This window comes from Aulostomus chinensis, chromosome 22, assembly GCF_037954235.1.
Source record: "Aulostomus chinensis isolate RoL2024-O1b breed Wild chromosome 22, RoL_Achi_v1.0, whole genome shotgun sequence".
Classification (NCBI taxonomy): Eukaryota; Metazoa; Chordata; class Actinopteri; order Syngnathiformes; family Aulostomidae; genus Aulostomus; species Aulostomus chinensis.
The window spans coordinates 13,312,501-13,321,916 of record NC_141341.1 but is presented as its reverse complement, the minus strand read 5'-3'; positions in this window follow the sequence as shown (position 1 = coordinate 13,321,916).

Genomic DNA, 9,416 nt, shown 5'->3' with positions numbered 1-9,416 from the left:
AGTGGCAGAACCTGAGTGTTTGCTGCTCCTTCTCCTCCCTGCTTTTGTAGTTCTGTCTTCCTCTTGGTTGTGAAGCGCCGCTGATTCCCGCGGACCAATCAGAGAGCAGCTCGTGCTGAACCCTCGAGGTCGTTGAAAACGACAACAATTGGGACGATAGGTTCAAGACAGCAAATACAGGTGCTGTTAAAGTCGTGATGGACGGTCGGATACTGCACGGTTATCACAGAATTTGCTGAATTTACCTTTTTAAATTCTGTTTAAGTTGTATTTTGACACTCGCAGCCCACTGGTGTTTGAATAAATCTAAATTTCTCAGGAAAAATCTCCATTTATGCAACCACAAACAACAAGAGGCACTTCCCGTACCTGCATATATTTCTTTTCTTTTTTTTCCTTACGACAACTTTTTTGTACACCTGAAGTTCTTCGGCTCGATGTGTCAGACTGATGAGTTCAAGACTGATGTTGTTCCTGAGGATGTGAAGCCACGCTGATGAATGAGAGGCCGGACAGGTCCACCCCATCCTGTCCCTGGGGCGGATCCAGTCAGCCCTGGGGGAGGGAAGGGAGGACCCCGACACACTGCCCCCTCAATTGAACCTCATTCAACACAAAAAATAATGTCCACAAAAAACTCCTCCTGTACCGTTCTGAAGCTTTTAAATTACGAACCAAGTAAAACATGATCACCCGAGAGTGTACAACCCCAAATTTTTATATCGGTGGATGGTAAAAAACCCTGGAAATATCCCAGAATGATCACGTCTCTCTATATGAGCTCCTGAAGCATAAATGTCGGTAGCATTACAGATGTAATAAACGGCAGTATGAATTTAATGAATTTCTTTCATTAGTTTTGTTATTGGTGCCCTGCCCTTTATCCGTTTCTCTGACACCATCAAGATAAACTTTTATCACCCTTTCAAGTGTTACATGAAAGTGTGTATTTCATTTTTTTTTAAATTGACAATTTTTTCCATGCTTACACAACAGCTATGGAGGTAATACAGGGGGAAATTTTTTTTAAAACGCATTATTTTTTATTTATTATTACTTGGTTAAAACTTCCTTATTCAACAGGCTTTTAACCGATTTAACAGGAAAACTTCCATTGCAATAACAACCCTTTCTTCACAAAAACGAGGTTTTCCATTTGTTCCTGAATGTTGATTTTGAAATAATCAAAAAGCCGGAGTTATTGACTAGCAGGAAAGGTGACATCGCAATATTTGAAACTAAAACAAAACTTAGCTTCCCGAAGCTAAAAATCTAAAAGACAAAAAGGAAAAAAAGAAAACAATCTGTTGTGTTGTACTGACACCTTGGTGATAAATCATGTTATTCTGCGTGGTTAAACAAACACAAATTAAGTTATAATGGAAGAAAAAAGAACATCTTGTTTAATCCCAGCTCTTCTTTTAACGCAGATGGAACTCATGAGATTTGGTTTTGCTACTTTTAAATCATGCAAGAAAATGTTTTGAGCTGTAAATGAAGACGTTGTAAATTTAAGTAATGTATGACAGAAGAAAGTGTTTGATTTATACACGTTGATAACTGATTCGATTATAAAATTCATTGTCTTAAACAAGTTAAAATGGTCAGACAGCTGATTTAGATTTTTGCTGTTTTGCAATTTCTTTTTTTTCCCAACGGTACAAAAATCTCTTGATATTTTTCCTCTCAAGTAGGAAAAAGTGTCCTATTGTGGATCTATTTTGATGTGGAGACACCCCACCCATGCTAATCTGGAATCCCAGTGACCAGCCCCCCCCCCCCCCCCCCCAGGCATCGCCAAATGCACAGGTGGAGTTTACAGTAGCCCATCTTCACTTTAACCGATATCCAGCCTCATGAGCCACCCAAACAGCTGTCCCTCTTTTAGGAGCATTCTTTTCCCACACTGAAGAAATTGTGTGTGTGTGTGTGTGTGTGTGTGTGTGTGTGTGTGTGTGTGTGTGTGTGTGTGTGTGTGCATGCGCTGGCACTAATGAAACCCTGTCTGAGGCCCAACCTGTTCCTTTAGCAATGATAATGACCACATTATCACGCGCCATCGAACGTCAACAATAAAAGATTGTCGTGTGCTTTCCACTCACTTTGTGGGCACTGAGACAGAAAAAGAGAAGAGAAAAGAGTGAAATAAAGATCTGGCACTTCTGGGGGGAGAGGGGTGGGTGACGTATTTTATTTCTCCTTGGTGTTTTCCTCATCTCTTCTTTTGTTGGTGGAGGGCAGCCATCTTGGTCAGCTGCCCTGCTGAGACAATTAGTGGAAGAATGACAGAGTCAAAAGACAAGCTGCTAAATGCGACATGAAAAAATATGCATTACAACCAGGGGGTTCAATTCATTCTATTTGTTGAAAAGAAAGGTAAGAAGCAAATACGTTCCCGATTGCCTGTAGTCCTGCCGTGCATTTATGATGCATTTGTTACTGTTTGGTGGGAAGCTGATCCATTCAAATCAAGAGGCGTTTCCACAGGTGCAGCTGAAAATCTCCTGTTTCCTTATTTTTGTCTTGAGAAAAAACATCAGTGTTGAGTATGATCGCTCTCTCACAGCAGAAGGTTTCATAAAAAAGCTGCAGTTTGTCCATGAGGGAAGAAAAAAGGCTTTGGGAACAGTAACTTCCTGTGAATCCTGTGTCCAGGCCACCACGATAACTCCTGTTCATCGCTACACTGTGCATACGTCCATGTCAGAAGTCCAAAAGTCATATTTCAGTAATCAAAGGAGAAGCTTAGAGAAGTTCATTTTATCTTTTAAATTTTAGGCCATTGCAACTGACTGAGTTCGAACTGAGAGCAGCAACTCTTCTCCATCAACAAGTCAACAAAAACATTCTTCTTTCAAACATCCTCAAAAGATGTATTATTGAACAGTGTTGGCTAGTCTGAAGTGGAGATTCAGCCGAAGACACAAAACATTTTATTCTTCTGAAGTGTGCAATGTTTATTTGATAGCTATTCCTCATAAACTATTGATACTCTAGTGTGTGAAGTCTTATTACTCACATATATGTGCATGTATTTCTTTTTACAGCATTTTACAGCATGTTTAGTTTATGTTTGGAGAGCGCGCTCGCCAAAATAAAAGCATTAGGAAGATATGATTTATTCTTTTCAGCTTCACAGATGGAAAATGGAACTTGTTTCTTTTTTAGCTGAATTATTGGGATGATTATCAGAAATGCAGATCAGATTAATTTAACTTAATTTAATTCAATTTTGTTTATTTTTATTTTATTTTATTTTATTCAAATCAGACGGGGCTTAATTCAGTGTCTTTTAATGAGACTTCTGCATCGGACCTGAATGTATCTTAGGTAAGCCTCAAATTTTGGCTCCGAAAACAAACAATGTCAGTTCTGAAGCAGAGGAAGAAGTCTTCCAGGTAAGATGTGTGCCAGGATGTGCCTGGAGCAGCTCCTCCTCAGTTCCCTGTAATTACTGGGTGGAGAGGGCATGTCTGCCGTCTGTCAGCACAGGGCTGACGGACGACTGTGGCAGCAGCGAGGAGAAAATGTGTTTGTGTTGCTGTGATGAAAACATCCACATAAGCAACGTACAAGATCCTTTATCCTTCACTTTCACCAAGTAGAGGGTTAGTAAGCACTGAAATGCTTCTCTGTGTCTTGCAGGCATAACAGTGAAAGAAATATCAAACTGAAAACCGGGTGATGATGGGTTTTCTCTTGTTGTAGCATGTAAATACCAGTTTTATCACCAAGAGAGCTTTTATGCTGATTTCCACCCAAATGTACAAAACATCCTCATCTCTTACACTCCTGGGCAGGTCAGAAAGGGCAGATCTCATCTGTCTAGGCAGCCAAATTGATGCAAAGGATCCTGGACCGTCTAATTACACCACTGAGATGCTTCATTCACATTCATGTATACGGCACATCTACATACCACACTCATTCATGAGCTGAGCTGAAATTAAGAGGATGAATTCATAGGTGAGTAGAGAGAGAGACAGGGAGGGAGTGTGTAGAGGCACAAGCTGAAGGTGAAGTGAAATAACAGGTCACGAGTAGCATCTTTGTCTCTGGTAAACGCACACACGCGCGCGCGCACACACACACACATGCACACACACACACGCATGAGTTGGGATTGATGGATGTACGATTTTTGTTAAGTCATACATCACAGAGGTCATTTAACCTGCCAACACATCTGCTGTCTCGATCCTCAGAAAGAGAGGAAGAGGTGGAGGGAGAGGAAAGATTTATAATGGCAAGGGGGAGAATTATGCAGGGCGCGAGAGAATGAGACTGTGATTAGTAACTGGAGTGGATGAGAAGCTCTCCCCACACACACACACACACACACACACACACACACACACATACACTTGTCTGTGTAACATCTTTTTAACAGAGGTCTTCTCCGAAGCTGCTTGTGTTATCAGTTTTCCTGCTTCTCCATCAACTTTCCTCTTGTCTCGGCTAACTACTCACAATAAAGTTGCAGATTTATGCAGACGAGCTCATCTCTGCGCCAACATACTAATGAGATGCGCCTGAAGGAGGAGTCTTTATTGATCTCATCAGACTCTGTTGACATTTGTGAGGTGGCTTTATTTCAGATGTGTCAGAAGGGGACGTGTGTGTTGATTGTTGAATGTTTTTTTTATGCCAGTTGTCTCTTCGACAGACCGTTACCTCGTCTTCTAATAAAAGTCTTGTATTTTAACCTTTATTCATGATATATGTACACAATATGAGTCAAGACTCAAAGATGGGATTTGAGAAGTGTGATGCGTGATTTAACTGCAGTTGGTGGTGTTTTATGCGCACGTTGTTGGTTCTTTTAACATAAAAGATCAACACACCACATGACCTCCCGTCAGTGTGGCATCTATTTTGTCATCAACAAGGGGAAGTTTGCAGGTCTGAGGAAACTCAAGAATCAGTTATCCTCAATATTCCTTCAGAAGCTCTGCTCTCTAAACGTCATGGACACACATCACCGTGGTGTTGAGGACATCTGCACCTGGAGCTAGTTGTCCACGGGACAACGCCTGGACAACTAGGAAATGATAAATGACATGCAAATTAATCATCATACCAGGCAGGGATAGTGTTGTATGATCATGTGACAATGCAAACTTGCTGTTCAACTCAAGCCAGTTTCAAGACTGCTGACTGATCGTCACGTTGCCACAAAAAGTTCACCTGAAGATCTTAAATTGCAAAAAATACATTTGAAAACAGCCAGAATAAAGAGCTTTACTGGATATTTTATTATTTCTTGGGTTCACTACATGGGTTTCTAAGGACTGCCAGGTCAGTAGCTATGTACATTTTCATTTATTTTCCCTTGGTACTGCAGCCATGATGGCAACCTGCTGTCTTCTGGGTCATGAAACATATCTTTGGGAAAGAGTCTTGCAGCGAGAAGTTCCCTCCAGCTTCGACTGTATTGAAGTTCTTCCCTAAAGTTCCAGTAGACACTTTACTTCAGTGTCTGTCCACAGGTTGTTCGTAGTCTATATTATCTCCTGTTTATCAGTTACTTTTTACTTAGCTTAGCTGCACAGAATCCCTTTAGCCACTTTGATGCACTTAATGCCACTCTTGGTTTGAAGTTGCAGTGTTTGTCAGAGACCCGAAATACACTTTGAAATACTCTTTGAGTGTCGAGACGCATCCGTATGAATCTGATATTCATTTGCCAAAAACCAAGTGTGGGCTTAAAGTCTGAACCTCTCCTTTGATCACTCAGCCTCTCTAAGAAGTACGTAACATTAATGTGATGCATTTATGGACGAGACAAAACCGAAACAAAAATGTGAGGAGGAACTGTTAGATATTTATTATATTAATTGTTGTTGCTGCTTTTGTTATCAATATTATTATTAATAGTAGTGATAGTGGCAATAGCAGCGGTAGTATCACTTGATCAGTTTGCCTCTTAGAGAAAAAGCTTGAAAGTTATTTACTCCAAAGCTGTTTGTCTGTTTAAAAACACGAGAACGTCAAGAATATCTTTGTTTTTTAAAGAATTGCAGTAATATGTATTTTTTTTTTCTTCTTGAAAATAATTATGACATAACATGGAACGTTCAGTTCTTAACATTTCATACCATCTATTAAATGCAATTTCTTTATCTGGCATAGAAGTAGATCCCAGTATTTAAAGTGATGGAGAAGAGCGGATGTGGCATTTAAAGTCTGTAATTAAGGCCTGTTTCCCACAGCTGGCCTTGACGCACACACACACACTCATCACGACGAGCAAAGAGACGGGGAGGAGCGATGAAGACATAAGAATCAGGAGGCTGAGGTCACAGACATTTGGTTGTTTTTGTCAAGTTCCCCCCCCCCCCCCCCCCAAGTACAGCCGGTGATGTTGCTCCACTGCTGACGAACACTTGGATGAATCGTTCCCTCTCACAAACGCAAACCTGCTCCCTCACTCTCCCTCCTTGATTAAATCCTGCTTCGACCATGATCTCTGCTCTCCTCACCAATAACACCGTTCATCCCTCTCTCTGCTCCTCTCCGACTCAAGCACAAGCACATGCGCACACACACACACACACACACACACACACACACACACACACACACATGCTCATGAACACACATTAAGCCCAGAGAGAGAAGAACTTGAAAAATGAACAAGACTAAATTAATCTTTGTGTGTGTGTGTGTGTGTTTGTGTGTGTGTGTGTGTGTGTGTGTGCGTGTGTATGTGTCCACAAAGTCCCTTGATTGATGTGTAGAAGCCCAGAAGCATAATCATATACTTCCAAACGTCATTTTTCACTTTCAGTCTTGATGGATGGACTTCACGCATCCGATCACTGCTGCCTCTGCATGGGGGGTCTAGGTCAGTGTGTATGTGTGTGTATGTGTGTGTGTGTGTGTGTGTGTGTGTGTGTGTGTGTGTGTGTGAATGTGTGTGTGTGCGTGTGTGTGATTGGCCAGCAGTCAATCTGTCTGGCTGAAGCAAAAAGGGATTGAATAGATGAGGATTCGAGTGTGCGTTCATGTGTTCACATTTTTTGGGGGGGGTTACAGTATTTTTCAATTTCTTTATATTCCAAATGGAGGCTTTAAATTTCCAACTGTTCATCTTATGTGCAAAAACTGTCTCAAACATTTATAGGAAATGTATACGTTTATTTCTTTTGTTTCATTTTTTTTTTGCAATACTGTGAGAAAGTTGATACAGAGCTGACAATTAGCCCTAATTTGGTACAAAGACAGGAAAGAGGGAAAACAGCTAGCACAGCTCTGTGAATTCACCTTCGGATACCTCTTAATCATAATAATTAGAATGTTGTATCCTGTTTGTTTGATTTGAAGAGAGCAAAAAAGAAGAATCACAAAGTTGTGGTCTTGCAGTGGAGGTAAGTTCCATTTGTTATCCAAGTCAGATGAAACATATTCCAGCTATAGCGTTGCTTCCAGTCTTAAAGCTAAGCCAAGCTAATCACTGGCTGGCTGTTGTTTCGTCCTATAGAAGGGCTCAGGAATGAGTCCTGACACCCAAAAGTCAATAGGTTTTTAAACATTTGAGCATATAATACATCTGTAAATACCATGCTAATTAATTTTTAAGCTTTTATGTGCATTACAAATGGTGGTTGCTAACAAGCAGCTCAGCTTAAATTACAGAGGTTGACAAGAGTTCATTCGTAGCGTAATGTTAGCTTTGTATTTCAAAACAAAGTTAGCAAAGCTCCTACTTCAGCATAAATGTACTGCATTTACATTTCAAAAATCCTAAAAGTGGTGTTCACTTGTGAATAGGAAATTGTGGATCAAAATGTGTGAGTGGCATAAAACACAGTGTTTTGTTTTGTTTTTTTCCTGCAATAATCCAGAATCCAAAATAAAAATCCAGTTGGCTTTTTGTTGCGGAAATGCTAACTTCTGAACTGGCCAACAAAACCCCCCTGCAGCTCCCTATTTGAGTGATATTAACTTTCTCATCGTATTCTCTGTGGCGACCTTAAGGAGAGTGCGTGTCCACACACACACACACACACACACACACACACACACACACACACACACACACACACACACACACACACATTTCATGCTATGTTCGTGGTTAACTATTGCTCCTCCTACTCATTGCGCTTCACCTCGCCACAATGCCTGCCATAAAATTCAGGGGTCTGCTTGAGTAAAAGGAGGGAGGGGGTTGAGAAAAGCACAGAGAGACATGGCTTGATGTTAAATTGACTGGAAAAAAGCTGCTTGCTTTTTCATGCTAATTGCTGTGCAACAAATTGTTAATTTATTCTACAAAGAGATGTGGAAACACCCACTATGGAGAAGAAGATTTCTAAACTTTGCAAGAGGAGATCATCTGTTATTGTGGTTATGATCAAATGCATCTACCCACATACACACACGCGCGCACACACACACACACACACACACACACATACACACATACACACACACACACAATCCTGCTTTATGTGGTCATCAATCAGGGCGGATTGAGCTGTGAAGCAAATAAGGTCGTAGCTCAGTATCATCTTCTACTCATTCTCTCACACACACTCACACAAAAACACTCCTGTGTACTTTCTTGAACCCAGATCAGGTGGTTTTGAGGTGATTTCACTGTTGCCGTTTTACGGTTGGTCACCGTTAAACATGAAACGTCTCCCGCCTACACACAAACACATTCACTGCCTCTGGCCTGTCATTCAGGACATACACAGACAGCCAGAGACAAGAGGTTGGCGTCAGCGCTACCAGTCCAGCAAGTCATGTCAGGTCCTGCACTGAACTACACACACACACACACACACACACACACACACACACACACACACACACACACACACACACACACACACACACACACACTTACTTATCTTAGATCTTTACGGTGTGCTGCACCCTCCACTTAGTACTGCCGTAAAGGTCTTCCTGAACTCATACAAGAGTGTCATCTTCAAAGAGACGCATACACACAAACACAAGCAACACAAACCTCTAAGCAGACTTAATAATTTCACATTTAGCTTCAAAGCAACTGTTTAACCACACGCTTGCTCGCGGTCTGAAAGCCCAGCATGGGTCCTGTCCTCTTTACCCGTCTGCTCCTTTGAGTTTAGCTGCCTTTGGTCCTTGAAGTTACAAGGTGAAACAACAGAGATCATTGAGAGCACATTAGTCAGTGCTTTTCTCATAACCTGCGTTCCTGCCTAGCCTTCATAAACAAGGAGGGTTGATACTTAGGTCATCAGAAATTGTGCTCACCCTTAAAATGTCTGCATATTTAACACATTTTTAGTCTGACTAAGCATTCTAAAGCCTTTTTTTTTGGCCAAACCAGACCCATTTGAACTTAACACACTTGTTTACGGGGCCGCAGTTCACTCTCAGTTCAAGGTTTTGCTTCAGTAATGATGTCACATCTTCAAGCG